The following is a 20238-nucleotide window of genomic DNA, read 5'->3' as shown; positions in this document are numbered from 1 at the left end:
AATATCACAAAGAGCAAGATAAAGATCGTTCGCGAAGCCCCGGAGTCCACCAATATCTTCGTTAGCTCGTCGGTTAGCTCGTCGGTTAGCTGGTCGGTTAGCTCGCCGGTTAGCTCGCCGGTTAGCTCGCCGGTTAGCTCGTCGGTTAACTGGTTGATTAGCAGGTTCCTGATCTCCACTTGCAGTTGATCGTGGGTTAACCTGTTGGCCTGCAAGATCATTTAATCTTTTAATTAGCATCCATAACTATCTGCTGAAAATCTGTTTTTCATCAATTTCAAGACTGAGCACATGTGCTTACCGTTACGGTTGTTTTGTGATCCATCACCACTTTCACTCATTTTGACTACAAGGAACACAAAACAGCAATGATCACTAAACCTCAACTCAGAATGTTCAGAGAATTTGCTTTTTTGGTGATGACTTTAGGCTGCGTCCGAACGTACACGGCTATGTTTGAAAACGGACGTTTTCCTTTTTCGTTTAAAAAAAAAAAATCCAGTCCACATGTGCAGCTTTGAAAAAATATCTCCTTCCACATATAAACGCTAAAAACAAAAAGACAAAGCTGCGCTTTCAAAAATAGCCGTGTACAAGTGGACGCAGCCTCAGTTTCTCAGAAATTCCAATAGTTTGTTTGAGAACAAAACTTAAGTCTTCTCTATTTTCCTAAATGAACAAAATAATCTCAGAAATAATCGTGTTAAAAGGAGCTTCTGTCACTCCAAGATATGATTAAGAACATTTTCTAATTCATGTATAGTTTGTCAAATATGACATCAGCTGACAAATAGTTAAGTCTTCATTTGTTTTCCTGGAAAATATAGTCTAGTCTTGCACAATGTAAAGTACATAAATACTGTCCTGGCAGGCAGGAAAATCAGGCTTCATATATTTAAGTAAATGATCTTAAGTTTACAAACTGAAATGTGAGCTTACTTTAGTTCTTGGTAAATTACAGAGCAGTTAATCCTCGGGGAAACGTCGAAATGTCACTAAATAGTGGTCTGCGTTCATACGGTTGCAGTGTCTTCAGTTTTGTGTTCATATGCTGATGTTTTCATTCAAAACATGCTTAAATGCTGTGATGTCATTTTAGCATCAAAGACTGTAGAATGTGCAGAGATTCTTTTTACATCAAGTTGTTTGCTCAGAGTTTGATATCTTTTAAATGGAGACAAAAAAACAGACAGAAGTGAATGTAAAAGACTAAAGCAGTCAATGTGTTATTATTTTCATTTATTCTAATAGTTCCTGTAAAGTTCTACTCTAAGAGATTCATCTTGGCCTTCATGCAGGATTAAAGCTCAATAATGAGGACACACACAAAATATAAAACATTTATGATTGTTAGGCAAAGTTATCAAAGCATATATCCACTAATATGGTCTCATTCTTGCTCTGCGCCCTCATTTTTCCCTGGAGGCATCGCTATGGCAACAAAACATATAAATATAAACTTTATTTGTACAAATCTGTGATGTTGATGTGCACAACGTGGGATTCAGACCTCGGAGGGTTAATCAACAAATCACGAAAAATTAGGTTTAAATTTCTGTTCATGACGGTGCAGATTTCTGACATTTTGTGTACTTTAAGCATTTAACAATTTGATTGTTTCTAATAAAAACTGTGTGAAACTCAAGTTAGACCTGTGTTTGTAAATGAACCGCCCCATGTTGTGTAGCTTTCTGGATTTTATACTTATTGGGCTACATATTAATTTATTATACAGGCTATACAGTAGATCAAATCTAAACTCACATGTTTAAAGTGTTTAATCATGTGGGCTACAGACAACAATCAAGTTATGGCCTATATTGATATGAAAAACGTGCATACTTAGTGCATTTGAATCATTTTAACCATATGTAACCACCTGCATGTCATGGTCCCGGGACTTCTACCTGGTTTTTTGTGTGTCTTGTGTTGTTGTTGTTTGTTTTCCATTTAATACTTGTACAGCTGCTGTTATCACTCTATATTTCTTCATACATTCTTATATATTTCTATATTGTGTATTTGTGTATTTTGTTGTACAGTTATTTTATTTTCAACTTTAATTTATATTTTTATCTTATTCTTTCCCAGTTAAATTTACCCTTCATTCTAATTTGTTGTTGTACAGTTATTTTATTTTGAACTTAATTTTTATATTTTATCTTATTCTTTCCTAGTCAAATGTACCATTTTAATTTTAATTTTCATATTTATTTCTTATCCTATTCATAGTCTTTTTTTTCTTCTTTAGGTCACGAGCAGTTGTGTAAGCATTTCACTGCATATCATACTGTGTATGACTGTGTATGTGACAAATAAATAATTGAATTTGAATTTGATTTGCTGTCAGTTTTAGGGTCCCTAGGTTGTTCTGTTAAGATGTTGCTTATTTGATTTCCCCTCGTGACCTTACCCCCTGTGTGCCCCCTCTGTGTATCTGCCAGTCCCCATGCCTCATTTCTCCTCCTTGTGTTTTATTCCATGTTTTCCCCAGCCCGCTACGTCTGTGTTCTCTTCCAATCTGGTCTGCGTCTCTGTGTGCTTCCTGTTTTACTTTGATAGTCTCCCGTCAGTGTTGTGTTACTCCTGCCGTGTCTCGTTATGATTATCAGTGTCACCTGTGTGCTCCCACTTCCCTCGTTAACCCTCTGTGTATTTATGTCTGCGTCTCCTACATTTCCTACATAATAGAGCTATAATAAATGTTTGTTTGGGGTCAGAAGCCAGTTAAAAGCTGTACGTGGTACCTGAGGCGGTGCTGCACTGACCAGATGTTTCTGGCTATTTGCTGGTTCAGCCTGCCTATCACTGCAGCTCTCGGCTCTTATTGGTCAGGCTGACGGCATGCTCACTCAGCACAATATAAAACAGAAGAGGGTAACAATAGAGACATTAGTGCTGTGTGTGTGTGTGTGTGTGTGTGTGTGTGTGTGTGTGTGTGTGTGTGTGTGTGTGTGTGTGTGTTGTAAAGACAGTCCAAATCAGGGTTTTAAAATGTGTTGCTGTCTCCATCCAGCATCAAAGCTGCAGTGAAATTTCCTTCAATGAAATTTTGGCTCAAAGGAAAACAGTGTTGTTATTGTCAATCTCCAATTAAAATAAAAGTGTAATTAAACCAAGGCAGACTTGTATTGACTGGACATGGTAGAATTCTGCTGAATTACCCCCTTTATTGCTGAGTCATGCAAATGGTCTACAGATGGTCGCAGGAAGTGCTCTACCGCAGTTTTCCTGGGACGCCACGACTTTCGACTCTCATCTGATCAAGCACGAGAAAGCATGAGTCTGCACCACAGCTGCCTGAATGCAAAGCAGGGAGGATCGTGTAAGGATCGCCAGAGTCGGCGTCTTTCACCGAGCCACAACTCAGTCGACATTTAAATACACAGATGTGGTTTTTATTCGTTTGAATACGACTTATGCTCAAGAAGATGATCTTTAACACTTCCCCATTCCTGGTTACTCTACAAGTGAGAATCATCAACCATGAGAGCATTGCAAATATGAACTTCTAATGCATATTCAGCTGCATTTGTCATGGTTCAGAAAGCAAAAACAGGCTGAAGGCCCCAAGATGATGACATCTGTAGTTCAAACAACTTTAGCGTTAAATATGCTCCAGTTAGCAGCAACGTTCCCTCTAATTTTTCATGTGTCCGAGCGAACACACAAACTCCCTGAGCGTCCCTTGGACCACTGTGAGCAACAGCACACGTGTGCAATGTGGTCACGCTAGCATCCAAGTTACATGGTTTATTAAAATAATCAAATTACAGCATTTGTGTTAGACTACTTTTAATTAACTGCTTCAGCCCACTTACAATGAAAATTTAAAACTTGTTCATGACCTGTGCAGCATGTTAACACTATTGGAAGTAAAAATAACTTGAACTCCAGTTTTGAAAACACAACCTCCATTTTTTATATATTTATAAAGCTCTGACTTGTAATATGAGTCTGTGGTCTGGGAGAGAGTCCTGTAACTCTGTCTGCAAAATACAGGATATAATGACCAATGTTGGGCAATTAATGATATAGTTACTACTTTAAAAAAGTAACAAGACTGCTTCAAACTGATAGCCTTATTGACCACACAGGGAGATTTTACATTACACATACATAAAACACACGTGCATAAAACACTTGCACATGCATACGCCTACACAAACACAAGCCCAGGATCCTCCAGCAGCAGGATCCTCCAGCAGCTGCTAGGCCCAGGACCCTCCTGCTCCACCAGGCTTAGGATCCTCCAGCAGCCGCTAGGCCCAGGATCCTCCAGCAGCTGCTAGGCCCAGGACCCTCCTGCTCCACCAGGCCCAGGATCCACCAGCAGCCACCAGGCCCAGGATCCTCCAGCAGCTGCTAGGCCCAGGACCCTCCTGCTCCACCAGGCCCAGGATCCACCAGCAGCCACCAGGCCCAGGATCCTCCAGCAGCCACTAGGCCAAGGATCCTCCAGCAGCTGCTAGGCCCAGGATCCACCAGGCCCAGGATCCTCCAGCAACCACTGGGCCCAGGCTCCTCTAGCAAGGCACCAACAAGTAAATCGACAGTGACTTCAACGGGCCATCACAAGGTAATATCTCACCATTTTCAAAATGCCGCCTAAAAAAGCAAACCCAGGAGTTGAAGAGGAGTTGGAGGAGATTAGGAAATCGCTTAATTTCATGTCTGATGAACTGAGCAAAGTGGCTAAACAACAAGGTATGCTACATGACCTAATGGATGAAATAAAACAACTAAAAAACTTGATAAAGGAGAAGGACAAGAAAATAGACGACTTGGAACGGCGACTCGAGGACCTTGAACAGTACACAAGAATGGATGACTTAGTCATAAGTGGACTGGAGACGCAACACCGAACCTACGCCAGAGTAACAGCTGGCGGAGGTAAAGACGGTGAAGATGCCCCGGTAGAGGAGCTGCAAACGCTTGAACAGCAAGTGATAAAATTCCTTCAAATGAAGAATGTAAGTATTCAGAGCCATCATATTGCAGCATGCCACACACTCCCCAGAAAAGACAGTAAAACAAAGCCAGCAATTATTCTTCGGTTTGTGAGTCGCAAAACAAAGATTGAGTTACTGAAACAGGGTAAGAAGCTAAAAGGGACCGGTGTGTATTTAAATGAACATTTAATGAAAAAGACTGCTGAAATTGCAAGACAGGCACGCAGCCTGAAAAAACAAAATAAGATACAAGCGACATGGACGAGGAACTGCAAAGTAATGATAAGACTAAATGGCAATCCTGAAGAAGCGAAAGTTGTGATGATAAGAGAACTCAAAGACTTAGAGCAATATAAATAATCAGGAATCTGCTATGGAATCTATTGGAAAAGTGACGATTGGATAATGAACAATGGGTATGGAAAGTGTTTCTGGCCTTATGGCTCAAAAAACAATGGAAAAAACAACAACAAAAACACATAAATGACAAGTTTGGACACAGATTATAGGTTTCCATTCAGAGATATTGAAGAGGAAGACTTTGATTATGAGAAGGACTGTCAAGGAGGTTATTTTGCCACACACGCTGAGAAGATGAACTTCAAAACGTTTAACAATGCAGAGCACAACATGCATGACCCTGAAAGTAACATTGACCCAGATAATCACTTCTACAATAACAATAATAGTACTTGTGAGTACTATACAGATGACCAATTTAATATGAATATTAAAATGGCAAATGCATTGTCGGTCATACATTTCAATAGTAGAAGCCTGTATAAAAATTTTTCTAAAATTACGGAATGTTTAAGTAAGTTAAAAAAGTTTAATATAATTGCAATATCAGAAACATGGCTCGATAATGAGAAAGTTAGTGAAATGGGACTGGAAGGATACGAATTATTTACAATGAACAGGGTGAATAAAAAAGGAGGCGGTGTTGCTTTATATGTAGATAAAGTTTTGAAATGTAGTCTGATTGAATGTATGTCAAGCATCATAGATGACGTAATGGAATGTGTTACTATTGAAATCCATATTGAAAAAGCTAGCAATATAATTATAAGTTGCATCTATAGGACACCAGGATCATGCCTTGAGACATTCAATGAAAAACTTGCTGCTATGTTTAGCAACCTAAATGATAAAAAAGTGCAAATAATTTGTGGTGATTTTAATATAGATTTGCTAAACCCAAACGGACATCAGAAAACAACAGATTTCATCAGTACAATGTATAGTAACTCCCTTTTCCCTGTAATTATAAAACCAAGTAGAATAACAATTGATACAGCTACATTGATAGATAATATATTTACAAATAAAATTGACCATGAAATAGTAGGTGGACTTCTTATAACTGATATAAGCGATCATCTTCCTGTTTTTGCAATTTTTCAAAATTATTTTGGGATTAAAACTAAAAAAAAGAATCAAACATTTGATATGATACGACATAGAACAACAAGAGCCATTGCTGCCCTCCAGGTGGACTTAAAGGAACACAATTGGAATGAGGTTTTTGCAAATGAAGATTCAAGTAGTGCATATGATGCATTCCTATCAACTGTAATTTTACTATATGAAAAACATTGTCCTTTAATGAAAATCACTAGAAAGCATCACAGATCAAATAAGCCATGGATCACAAAGGGGATAGAAGATGCATGTAAAGATTTATAAAACTGAGGACAAAAGATGCTGAAATAAAGTACAAGTTATATAAAAATAGATTAGTAAATATTATAAGAACAAGTAAGAAAGAATATTACCACACATTATTGGAGCAAAATAGAAGTAACACACAAGAAACATGGAGGATATTAAATAGTATAATCAAAAAGGGCTCAAAAAATAAGAATTATCCAGACTATTTTAAAAAAGATAAAGATATTGTGCTTGATAAAACTAAAGACATTGTAAATGAATTTAATGATTTCTTTGTAAATGTTGGCTTTAATTTAGCAAAAGAAATTCCAGAGTCAAGAAATAATAACGACCTAAATAAACATATTACTCAGAATGTGTCCTCCATGTTTATTGGTGCTGTAACTCATAGAGAAATAATTAACATTGTGAAGACATTTAAAAATAAAAAGTCCACCGACTGTTTTGGTATTGACATGAAATTAGTTAAGAGTATTATAGAATATATAGTGCAACCTTTCGCATACATTTGTAATCTGTCCTTTCGAACTGGTGTGTTTCCCTCACAAATGAAAATAGCAAAAGTTATTCCAATCCATAAAAACGGAAAGAGATGTCAGTTTACCAATTACAGGCCAATATCACTACTCCCACAGTTCTCAAAAATTTTAGAAAAGTTATTTGTTAATAGACTTGATAAATATATAGAGAAGCATAATCTCCTAAGTGATAACCAATATGGCTTTAGAGCGAAAAGGTCCACTTCGATGGCAGTGATGGAACTTGTAGAAGGGATATCTAATGCAATAGATAATAAGGAATATACTGTTGGTGTTTTTATAGACTTACAAAAGGCGTTTGATACAATTGATCATTCTATATTAATGAATAAACTAGAGAAATATGGCATAAGAGGGATAGCATATAAGTGGATGAAAAGTTACCTGGATGACAGATATCAATATGTTGAAATCAATAATGTAAAATCTAATCAGTTGAAGGTGACTTGTGGTGTTCCTCAGGGCTCTGTGCTGGGCCCTAAATTATTCATATTATATATAAATGACATATGTAGTGTTTCCAAACTGTTAAAATGTGTATTGTTTGCTGATGATACCACTCTGTATTGCTCAGGTAAAAACCTAGAACAGCTTCTGACTACAGCGGAAAAGGAGTTAAATATATTAAAAAACTGGTTTGATGTAAATAAGTTATCATTAAATATAAAGAAAACAAAATTGATTATTTTTGGCACTAGACAAATGAAAAATGTATCTAAAATCAGGGTTAATGGAATTGAAATTGAAAGAGTGTATGAAAATAAATTTCTTGGAGTGATAATTGATGATAAGCTGAGCTGGAAGTCTCATATAAACCATGTGACAACAAAAATGTCAAAAACCATTGCTATTCTCTACAAAACAAAGCATGTCCTGAACAAAAAATCATTATACACACTTTATTGTTCTCTGTTGCTTCCATATATGACTTATTGTCTGGAGATATGGGGTAATGCATATAAAACAAATACTCTTCCTATTTTCAAGTTACAAAAAAGAGCTATAAGAATTATAAATCAATCAAACTATATAGAACCAACTAACATTTCGTTTATTAATCTGAATACCCTAAAATTTTATGATTTAGTCGAATATAAAATGGCACAGATAATGTATAAAGCACAAAATAACTTGCTTTGCCGCAGTATTCAGAAGCTGTTTAAAGTCAGAGAGAGTCAATATGACTTAAGGGGAACAGATGTCTTTAAAAAAAACAAGATAAGGACAAACATAAAGCAGAGATGTGTTTCTGTTAGAGGAGTTAACCTGTGGAATAGTTTTGGGACAATCAGCTGCTGTTGATTGTCCCAAAATCAAGGCTCAAATGCAGAGGAGAGCGAGCCTTTTCAGTTATGGCCCCAAAACTTTGGAATACGCTGCCTTTGAATATTAGACAGGCATCTTCGTTTCCTGTTTTTAAAACGCTTTTGAAAACACACCTTTTTTCGATAGCGTTCAGACTGGCGTGAGTTGATATTTGTATATGTTGTGTTGACATTGATAGTTTATGTGTTTTATGTGTTTTATTATGTTTTATGTAAGTGTCAGTGGTTTTATTCTGTCTTACACTGTGTTTTTGTACAGCACTTTGGGCAAACCTTTTGTTTTTAAATGTGCTATATAAATAAATTGGACTTGGACTTGGACTTGGACATGACAGTGATTTAAAAAGGTGTAGTTCATTTTCCTTGTTTAAAAACATGTTTAAAAATAGAGTATTAGAAAAATATATTAATCAAGAATGAAAAGAGCAAAAATAATAATTCTGAAACTCTTGATTTGTTTTGCTTTGATGTAGTTATCTAAGGTGGAAAGTTTTTTTGTTTGTTTGTTTGTTTGTTTGTTTTTGCTTTGCTTTGTTTTATTCTTTGCTTCGAGCCCTGTGTACAGGAGCTGCATGCAAAAGATTTTTTGTTAAAAGGGTTGGCGTAATAAGCAAATGCTTCAGCCAATACCTTTTGATTAGCCTTGTCTCATGATTTTTTGCTTTGTGGTAATCTTTATTTTGTATTCTGTATTCACTGAGATATTTGAATGCTAATCAATAAAATCAAAATCAAATCAAATCAAAATAAAAAAAAACTGAGTTATGCAAACAACAAAGTTTTTTGCAGCTGTTTTTACCTACAAATGCAGCCAAGGCATCTTTTTAAACAAACATTTCAAACTATTTACAGAACAATCAGCTGTTCTGCATCAAATCTGATGCCACACAAATTATTTGTGCCACTCCAAAAACTAATTTCTGTCCACTATGAGATGAAGGAGAACAACAGCCTGATACCTGCAGGCCTGACAACAGCGGATGTATCACTGCTGTAACACCTGTAACATTCAGCAGTCGCCTCATTGTTCTGACACACACAATGGTTGTACACGTTGTCATTAACGTGGCTTCACTCGTCATCAGCCACGCCGCTTTGCTAGCTAGAACGCCGGTGCGGGCGCATAAGGGCGCTGTCAGAGCCTGTCAACCACGTTGATTAGCTGCGTATATACGAATGTGAATCGCATCAATGGCTGGACTATGAGATGAGGTGGCATCGTTCTAATCCCATAGCTCACTGACTCACACTGCAAAACAGAATTGTTAAAGTATTTATTTTAATTTCAATTCAGGTTAGATTTTTTTTGTGTGCAACACAGATTTTCTGTGCGCAGAGACCGTGCCAGCAGTGCGCAGCTTAGAGGGAACATTGGTTAGCAGTGACGCTGATAAGAATGTGTGCAGGCTGGGAGCACAGAAGTATTTACTGTAACTTAGGGGGGACCCACAGAGTCAGAGCACTTCAGACTAACGGGCCTGTCTTATATGTCATCAGCTTCTCCAGTGGGACTGAAGCCATCCATCCCACCAGCCAGCGGCCCTTCGGGTGAGAGGAAGGGCCCCGTCGTCATGGCGCCTGTCAACGTGGAGCCAGCCGGGCGAGTTTGTCCTAGAAAGCTTATTTGCCATCTTCACCTTGCTCTCTGAACGCAAGAGCTGTATCATCATGGCTGAACCACTGGTGAGCGGCCGAGCTGCGATTCTTTCTTTTCTCTCCATGACGCTTAGTCCACTTCTGTCTGTGTTACAGCATCATAAACACGCATTTTGCCCATCTTACTTCATTTTATTAGTCATAGTACCTTTTGATGGCGGTGTTTATTGGCTCAACATTTTATGCAAATCTCAGTTTCGACCTTTTTTACTCTCCAGCCGAGCATTAAATGGACAAAGCAGTAAATCAGGGAAGGCCTTCTCTTTATCGCTGTGTTTACTGGATTGTATTTTACCTGAGAAACCCACGCACACTCCACAGTCAGCGATCAAATAGAAGCTGTTCTCCACCTCTGTCTGTTCTTATCTGGCAGGAGAAGCCGCTAAACAAATCTCTGCAGAGGAGAAGAGCCACAGTTTGACCAGGTGTGTGCGCCTCATGTGGACACATACTTACTATACACTGTCACATATTCTGAACAGGACTAACCTTTTTTGCCATCCTTTGTCTCTTGGCTCCCTCTCTATTTCCTGTCATCTGTCCAGCTGATCAGCTCTATGAGTTCTCTTGCTGGGTACTGCCTGCCATCCATCCTGAAGACTCTGTTCGACTGGTACAAGAGGCAAAATGGCCTGGAGGACGAGTCCCATGAACATCGACCCGGGGCCAAGTCAAAAAAGAGTGAGAAGATTAAAATATTGGAGCTGTTTGTGCACATCAACACATGAACTGGATCATGAAATACTTTCCTTTGAAAGGATTTATTCCAAGCAATGTAGGCGCAAATATTCCCAAACCAGCCTGAAATCAGATGAGGATGATTATGGTGATGGTCGGTCATTGCAGAAGGTGAACCGCGTTAAAACCACAGTATTCAGATATACATATACAGTAAGTACAGTGGGATGCAAAAGTTTGGGCAACCTTGCTAATAGTCATTATTTTCCTGTACAAATCGTTGGTTGGTACAATAAAAAATGTCAGTTAAATATATCATACAGGAGACACACACAGTGATATTTGAGGAGTGAAATGAAGTTTATTGGATTTACAGAAAGTTTGCAATAATTGTTTAAACAAAATCAGGCAGGTGCATAAATTTGGGCACTTTTGTTATTTTAATGATTTCAAAACTTTTAGAACTAATTATTGGAACTCAAATTGGCTGTAAGCTCAGTGAGCTCCGACCTACATACACAGGTGAATCCAATAATGAGAAAGAGTATTTAAAACCACTTAAGCCCCACGCCCCCGGTATCGGGGGCAAAAAGGAGGAGATCACGTTTAATCGGTTATAACACGGGGTGAGAAATATAAGTCCAGACATGTGTGGTATCCACAGAAACCTCTGAATCTCAGCTAAAATGTCATATAAACCATTTCTACAACCACCAAACACACCGAAAACAAGCCGCGATTAAACGAGCAGTTACATAAATGCGCAAAGGTCCGCTAAACAAACAAAACCGAACCAGAAATTCTTTAGACTTCATGTAACCGGCTAAAGATAGGCTGGTTAGCTTCCAGGGCTATCACTGACTGCACACACCAAGTTTCACCACACTCTGACCAAAATTCACTGAATGAGCCGCAAAAGAAGACCACAAAAACACACAGCGGCGCAAATGCGCTAAGACAGAAATTGGCTTACCGTCCCGATTTCCTCCGTTATTTTCGCCGGTAGCCGGTAACCACGTGATTGCCGGTAGTTACCACGCCTACCTAGCCGCATCAGAGCCGTTTTCCGTCAACAACCTCCATTTTAGACCCACCTACAGACACGTGACTGGACAGACGCCACATGCAATAAATTTGGACCCACGTGGGTTTTGGCATCACAACGTCTGATTGGTTGAAGTGACGTGAACGTGGCATCGTTATTTTGAATCTATTGGCTAAAACGATTAAAAAGAGGTGTCAATCATGCAAATTGACCAAAAGAAATCAAAGTTACAGCCCCTCGGAGTTTAAAGGGCCAGAGGCCAATGAAGCGCTCTATGCCCACTGCAGTAAAGGGCCATTACCATGTAAATGTGTGGTTAATTCTTCCAAAATATATTTTTAAAAAAAGCATTTTTAGGCCTGTTAATAAAATTTATTACTTTCTGCTCTTTAATACCTAAAAAAAATCAACTGGCATGGTGTCCAATTGTGTGCCAGAATTGGACATTTTTGTACAACGTCTGGATATTCATGTATTGACAGGGCTGTAGTTTTTCACTGTTTTACTTTAGAAACATAAATCTTTGCACAGATGATGCTTATATGTTGATTACTGGATTTCTGGAACCAAATGTGAGCTGAGGCATATTTTTAAAAGGGTTATATGCTAAAAATTACAAAAAAAAATTAGGCGAGAATAAAATCTACTTACTTTTTCTGTGTTCCAGTCTCAGTAACTTTGACACAGTAATATCTGCTTTAATATTTACACCTCTGATTAAATTTCCCAAGTGTTAGCTTTATTTTGATACCAAGATTGTAAGGACAGAGTTTGTAATTGCAGAGAAATAATCAATTTAATTTGGGCATTACATTTTCGAGCAGGAAGCTCAGAAACCCCCTTGGGGCTTAAGAGGTTAAGGGGGTCAATTCTAAGTTTCCCTCCTCTTTTAATTTCCTCTGAAGAGTAGCAACACGGGGGTCTCAAAACCTAATTACATTGTCTTCAACGTTCCAGCGAATAGGTTTAAGCTACAAACCTATCAAGGGGAAGGACGCAGAAAGATGTCTCAGAGATTTAAGCCGTCTGTTTCCACAGTTAGGAACATATTGAGAAAATGGAAAACCACAGGCTCAGCTCAAGTTAAGGCTCGAAGTGGCAGACCAAGAAAAGTCTTGGACAGACAGAAGCGACGAACGGTGAGAACAGTCAGTCGACCCACAGACCAGCACCAAAGACCTACAACATCATGTTGCAGCAGATGGAGTCGCTGTTCGGCGCACTTTACACAAGGAGATGCTGTATGCGACAGTGATGCAGAGGAAGCCTTTTCTCCGCCCACAGCACAACAGAGCCGCTTTTTGTGTTGCCAAAATTTATGAGCCTGCCTGATTTTGTTTAAACAATTATTGCACTGTGGTGGCAGATTTCTTTTTCTCGTGTGTTAATCACATATTTAATCATATCATATTAGTTATAGTAATATCACTTTCTCACTTTACTATAGTAAGAGCACTCCTGTCACTAGTTGCATGTGTTCACCTGCGACATCATTGTGTGTGAATGGACTTGAGAAGACTGAGCTTCACATTTGCCATACTAGGAGTTGAAATGGCAAAGGAAGAGACTGAAAAGAGTGAATGACAAAAGGCGAAGCTGAAGAAGAACGGCCCACTGGGCCTCTGACACGCCACAACTGTGAACTGCTGCAGATGCATGAGAGAGACAGAAGCTGTGAGAAGTGGGGAGAGGAGAGCACGGAGGAAAATGAAGTCTGCTGTTGTTAATGTGAGAACACATGAAAATTGGGTTGGAAAACTGTGGCCGGCTGTCTTGTGGAGGTTCAGAAAAGTCCGTAGGATCACAAAAAAGGTCAAAATAAAACGCACACAAACACACATAAACAGAGAAATGTGAAGGAAAGGCAGCTTTAAGGACATGCCCTGCTGACTCTGCAGCTCCACTGCACACACATCCATTACACCTGCCTGCTAACACACACACATGCAATGAGTGTGTGTTAAAATAGTGTAAATTTAACAGACACTTGTTATCAAATGTTGAGTGTATCCACTGCTGCCAATTAACTCTCTATGGTTGCAGGACTACAGTTTAACTTTTGTGAAAGGGAAAAGAGATTCTGGTTTGACCAACCAGTGATCAGACAATAAATTTGGTTGTTAATATAGTGAATTGTGAGATGCTTTCTGCTTGATTGGTGCAGCACAAGTAATTTACTGATGACGGAAATCCTCTTCTGTGATAATATTGATGAGTGGATTATTAAAGTGAATAAGATGTAGCAGAGGGCTGAGTTTCCTGTTTCTGATGTATGGGTGAAGCTTGCACCCAGATACACACCTCTGAATACATCAAAACAAACTTGTTTTGTGAAATACATCATGACATGTTACACGTTTACTTTTGGAGGGGAACAAGGAGAAAAGCTAAATGAAATGATGGGTCTGTGAAAATGAAAAATAAGTGAAAAAGCACGGACCTGGGGAAGAAATTCACATTCCAGTGATAAAACATTGATATGGAAGCTTTAAAGGGTGAACATTGGTGTTGCGTGAACTGTGCAGCTGCTAATAAAAAAGGGGAAAAAATTATCTGTGTATAAGGTGGAACTATGTTGGTTGGCCCCAGACTTTCCAGCATTGTGTGATATTCTGGAGCACTTGTGGGCAACCAGTAAATATGATGTGGGGAACATGAACAGAAGCAGTGACTGCAGCTCTGCATGGCAGGTTCTAATCCCTACAGCATGTTGTGTCACCAGAAAGCAAAACTTTTCCTGTGATTTCTGGCAGATTTGGGGTTTTTTTTGTTTTAGTACCAGGCTGATTTTGCCAGTTAGGTTAGGGTTGTTTTCTTTTTGTAAGAGAAACACAGGTTTATTTTTATATATATATTTAGACATGTCCTGAACAAGGCCTAATATGTTTGGGGTTTTTTTGTAACGGTGCACTTAGGAAAAAACCTTTAGCTGCTACTTTTCTGTGTTACTGATTTTGTGTGGAGAAAACTGTGTTTTACTGGCTGCTTGTTGGTTATAGTAAAACACTGTACAGTGGGAAAATGTGTATTCACTGTGAAACACATGCTGTATCACTCCTTTCACAGAAAAGGAGGGTTGACCACATGATTCACAGCAGCACCTCTGCAATCTGTTGATCCAGACCTGACCTCCAGACGCTCCGCGGCTAATGTTTGTTTTTCTGAGGGTCTTTGTGGAGGATTCGGCACAGACACAGACATGCATGAGTGAAATGAAGCAGGTTGTGCAGTGATTACAGAACATCTTAGTGTGGGGCTCATTATCATATCATTGTTGAGCTCAAAGTGTGAAAACAAGTGACATTACTTAAGAAAAATTACTGGTTGCAGTAGTTTTGATTAAACATATGGGATGATCCATGATTTGTGCAAATTATGGACACAGTAATGTTTTAATGATTTTGGGGAAATAAACTGCACGTGGCACACTTGTGTCTGTGGTGTTGGATGCCTTATTGCTGCTATGAGCCTGCATTTGTTTGCAAGTGTGAAGTTTGTATTTATACACCAATTTTGGTTTCTAGGTAATTGTGGTGTGGATGCAGGCTCCAGACGGAGCCAAGAGTTAGACCCACTTAACATGACATTAATGCTGATTTTATTCTCTAACACAGGGTTTACAGGGCTAGAGAGAAGTTACTGCGGAGGAGAAGCCCTGATGTTGTCTGAGAAATGATCTAACTAAACCTTTTCTTTTGTTGTTCTCCTAGTTCTGATGAGTCGACTCATGGGAGAGACCATGTGTCAAAAGGAGGGATTCCAGGTTTAACATGAAACAATGTTTTCTATGTTTTCCACGAGTTTTTTCTGATGTTTTGTCCATGGCTTTTTACTGTGGTTTGTGAGATAATAGTTCATGTACAGGTATTAAACCTCTACAGGGCGTAAGTCCATGTTCAGATAAGGTTTTGATGATCTATAAGTAAACGTCACTGAACTGAAAGGAAAATGTGGTTTGATGATGGTTGACATGTTTTCCAAATGGTTAGAAGTTTTCCCTCCTAGTAAAGAGATACAGGTGCAGCAGCCAGAGTATTACTGGAAGAAATCATCCCAAGGGTGGAATCTCCTGACTGAGACTGGGTGCTGATCAGAAGTCTTCAGAGACCCAGCGAGAAGTAGGAAACACTCATGGCATAGCTGACAGCCCAGGCAGTGGTTGAGGTCAAAGGTCGTGCGGTTTGGAGCCCTACTAGCCATCATGAGAAGATTCCAGAACCACAGCAATAACCATAAAGCTGCATTGGAATGAGAGGGTGAGGGGTGAAAAGAGCGCCCTCCTCCAACAAGAGCGTGCCAAGCTCTACCTCAGCGACTGCAGAGTGAGACTCTGTGGCGCCTAAGAGGGATCAGCGAATGAATGCAGATAACACCTGCTTAAACAGCCAATCAGTTTCCCTGGAAAGCTTAGTATGTTTTTACCTTTACGTTTGTGTGACGTTTCTAATCATTTTATAAATGATATGCATTTACATGACTCTCTGAACATCACAAACTCAGAGTCCTGAGCCTGAGTAAAAGTGATTGGAGTAATTATAGCATGGGGTAGCTAGACTGATTATCTAGCATGTCAGTTCCTGATGCGTAAGTGCATTAGGCCCTCATTGTCTGAGTAAACATAGTAAGGCATGTGTTTGGTGAGCCATGTGTGCCTCAATCCCTAATAACACGAGGGAAGAGGGTCTTTTACAGAAACAGTTAATAAATTGGGAAACATGGGTCGATGGATTTAATGATAAACTGCGAAAAATGTATCACACACTGAAAAACTTCCTTATCTTAACAACGGGTTCTTATGAAAGAGCAGCTTGAAGTTTTCTTTGCAGATGAACAACGAATGCTGTTTGACCTTTGTATATGATCTCCTTCGAACAAAGGGTGGAGACCCAGATGGAGAGAAGATGACCATAAAATGTGAATTTGTTTTTTCCGCCTGACTTTAGGGAGGATGCACATTGTGAATTCTTTGAGTGCACAATGGTGCTGATGTTCAGTAGTTAGAAAGGTGATGGCCAAGCAGAAAACGAGGTCATAATTGTCTCTGTGAGGGAGGAGGTATAGCCCCCCCGTGAGAAGGGCCCACATGTGAGTTTGTGGATGTTCTTTGTCTGTGTGTCTGTATATAAGATGTGAGGGCGGTGGCCACAATTCACAGATGGTCCTGGTGTTTCACTGGGATGCTCTCTCCACATTGCAATGTGTTTATTAAACCCACTTCAAATCAAGCTCACTGGGTGTGTTGCAGGTTATTGTTAAATTTTCCACAACATGCACACTTTCTGTAAATCCAATAAACTTGATTTCACTTCTCAAATATCACTGTGTGTGTCTCCTGTATGACATATTTAACTGACATGTTTTATTGTACCAACCAACCATTTATACAGGAAAATAATGACCATTAACAAGGTTGCCCAAACTTTTGCATCCCACTGTAGATTAGACTTGTAGTCACGACCACCTAAACCGAGACCAGAGGGTATCGAGACCAAGACGAGACAAAGATGCTGCTTCGTTTACGGGTGTCAGGCATATTTATGTGGTTTTGCTTTCGCACAGCCCTCCTCACCGCTCTCTGTTTTTCACTTAATGATATTATCCTATATCCTCGCATGTGATTGGCCACAATATGGAGGGATTGGAGCATAGCTGAGCCACTGTGTGAGAGCTGAGCAGCCAAAGGAAATTAAGTGAGGGTAGAAATGACTGAAAGATTAATAGGATTTGTTTTGAGTGTTGCTCAAAAAAAAGAATGACTTCATATAGGAAAAAAATATATATCACATATGCAGGAAACCTTATTAAGCAGCAAGGCAGAACAAAGTCGGGCTGTATCACAGGGACTAAACCCCAATTCAACCAGACCCAGAACTGATCCAGAATTAAAACAGGACTACAACAGTTCAACATCAGGACTACTGAGGACTTAACCAATACAGAAGCAGAATCAAAACTAGATGATAGTAGCACTGAAAATCATCATAGACCTGCACTGCACTTATTTTTTAATTCTACCAAAGTCCACTATTTAGATTCAGAAAGGTTTATATAATTATTTAGCCTTGTTGTGCAAACAAGCCTGCATAACTTAATAAATATAGAATTTGAAAAGTAACAAATGGTTTCTCGTCTGATTTCCAAACACAAAAGTTCAACATATCTCAAACAACAATCACTTCAGTATCGCTGTCATCAGACCTGAGTTTCACTGGCTCATCGACTCATATGGGACTCCTTTCATAGTTTTACAGCCTCCTAGTGATTAAATAGACAGCGGACAAACTGACATCTGAGGCAAACAGCAGACTGACAGCCTTTGCTTGTACTTTTGCCCTGCTGTTTTCAGCTAAAGTAGCTTCAAGATTTAAATAATCCTTTGTTCCACTCACTGACCGTATCAGCTTGTTTCGGCTCTGCATTATACATGTGTCATGTTTTCAGAGTAAAGTACTCAAATCAAGCCCTCTTTTACTTTAAAATCGTGTTTATAATTCACTCTCACTCATTGCATTTAGTTGTTGTTATTGTTCAGAACTTGCACTTTCCAGGATAAATCATCATTAGACTGCATTAGCACAAAAATTGACTTTATAAATGATCTGAGCCCAATTTCCATCCTCTGCATGTTGATTCCTCTGTTAGAGGTTCTACTTATAACAGTGCATTCAGTATTCAAAGCAGTGTTACAGTTTTTAAGTTAAAAACATGTTTTTATTTGCGGTGCATGTTTCTCCTCAGGTCTCTGTTCTCCTCCTGACCTACCTGACTCTGGAGTAGTTCCTCGTCATCGTTTTCCCTTTTAGCAATTTGCGCCCAGGCAAACTTCAGACAGGGGTAAGTTGCACTAGTCATAATAATGTGCCTGATGAAGGTCATCCAACTGTTGTCTTTGTCCACAAACTAATTATCGCTCTTATTTTGAAGAAAGACTGGGTTTGTGCTGCTGGAATATCATCTTTAGGTTGGTGTTTAAGTGGATCAGAAAGTGTGGAACAACCTTTAAGACTTCAGTGAGAGAATTTGTTTTTAAAGCACAAATAAAAACAACACATGTTCAAGTTACATCAACCCAACAAAACCCTCCTCTGGCATTAACATCAGCACACAAACTGTTAGCTGCGAGCTTCATGCCTCCAGTAGGTGTAAAGTGCGGGTGGCTCATTTTAGTCCACTAGTAATCTTAGCTGTAAGGGAAAACAGTTTGTGTGGAGAACAAAAGAGTGATATCCTTTGTTCTATTGGTATGATATGAGGTATAAAGTAACCCCTGAATATCACCAGAAGTCCCCAAAATACTGACCATTTCCAGATTTGCAAATTGCAAATCCAAACAATGCAAAATTGTTCATTATCACAAAATATACAAAGTGTAAAGTACAAAAACTACGCAGTACAAATCTGTGAAGCAGAACTGTCGGCTTGCACACTTTTCCTCAGTTCAAAACCGCTTAAATACTGTTTAATACTGTATGAACTGCATAACGCTGTTTGATAGTCCCAGCCAGCATGAAAAGCATCTCTTTAGGTCTGAACCTGGTGGCTTTCCTGGTGATTGTATTCTCCTACTGCAGTATGTTCTGCTCCATCTTTAAAACCGGCATCACTGCCACCGACCTGAGGAGCAGACTGCACAGAGATGTAGCTATGGCCAGCAGGTTTTTCTTCATAGTGTTCTCTGATGCCCTCTGCTGGATTCCTATATTTTTGGTGAAAGTCCTCCCGCTGCTGGAGGTGCAGATACCTGGTAAGAAGTGAAACAGCTGCCTTATAGTATCTTAGAGGTTTTACATGGATTTTTAATATAGGTCACTGTGTTACTTTATAGAATAGTTTGCTGAAAAGCATCAACACAGTTCAATTTCTCTAAATGTCAGTCGCTTGTGAAATGTTTCCTTCCTCGGGATACTATCTCCAGCTGGGTTGTCATCTTCATCCTCCCCATCAACAGTGCCTTCAACCCCATCCTGCTCACCTTGACCACCAGAGAGCAGGTGGAAGTTTTACTCTGTCACTGGCAGAGGAAACACACATTAAAGAAAGACGGCAAAAGCCTTACCTCGTCCAGATCTTTATGGAGACGTCACAGGGTCTGTGCTACAGCCACCCGTTTACCTCCAGCAGGTGTCACTTATAAGCACAGAACCTCGCTATGCCTGATGATGTATTTGTAGAGAAACAGCATTTTGTAAGCTACTTTTTATGGTTTTACTCCATCTTTAAGAACAAAGTGTGCTTCAACAAGGCTTCAACAGACTTTTGCTTGTAAATAATTAGCAGTCACTGTGCCGTCTCATCGCCCTCTGACATTTATAAAATGTGATGACAACCCCAGAAACAAACACCAACCACCCTCAGCAGATGACTGTCTCAAC

General features: G+C 39.3%; 1 long non-coding RNA gene across 3 annotated transcripts in view; it reads left to right on the top strand.

Annotated features, from left to right (window-relative positions):
* LOC135932166 (uncharacterized) overlaps positions 1-20238 on the top strand; it is a 30419-nt gene extending 10181 nt beyond the window's left edge. For all 3 annotated transcript variants that reach the window (XR_010573304.1, XR_010573306.1, XR_010573305.1), the window contains exons 5-8: positions 9985-10170; positions 10517-10568; positions 10689-10824; positions 18605-20238. This is a non-coding gene — a long non-coding RNA (uncharacterized LOC135932166). The remainder of the gene's footprint in view (positions 1-9984; positions 10171-10516; positions 10569-10688; positions 10825-18604) is intronic.

Source organism: Pelmatolapia mariae, linkage group LG17 (assembly GCF_036321145.2).
Source record: "Pelmatolapia mariae isolate MD_Pm_ZW linkage group LG17, Pm_UMD_F_2, whole genome shotgun sequence".
Classification (NCBI taxonomy): Eukaryota; Metazoa; Chordata; class Actinopteri; order Cichliformes; family Cichlidae; genus Pelmatolapia; species Pelmatolapia mariae.
This window is presented reverse-complemented; position numbering and strand designations above follow the sequence as displayed.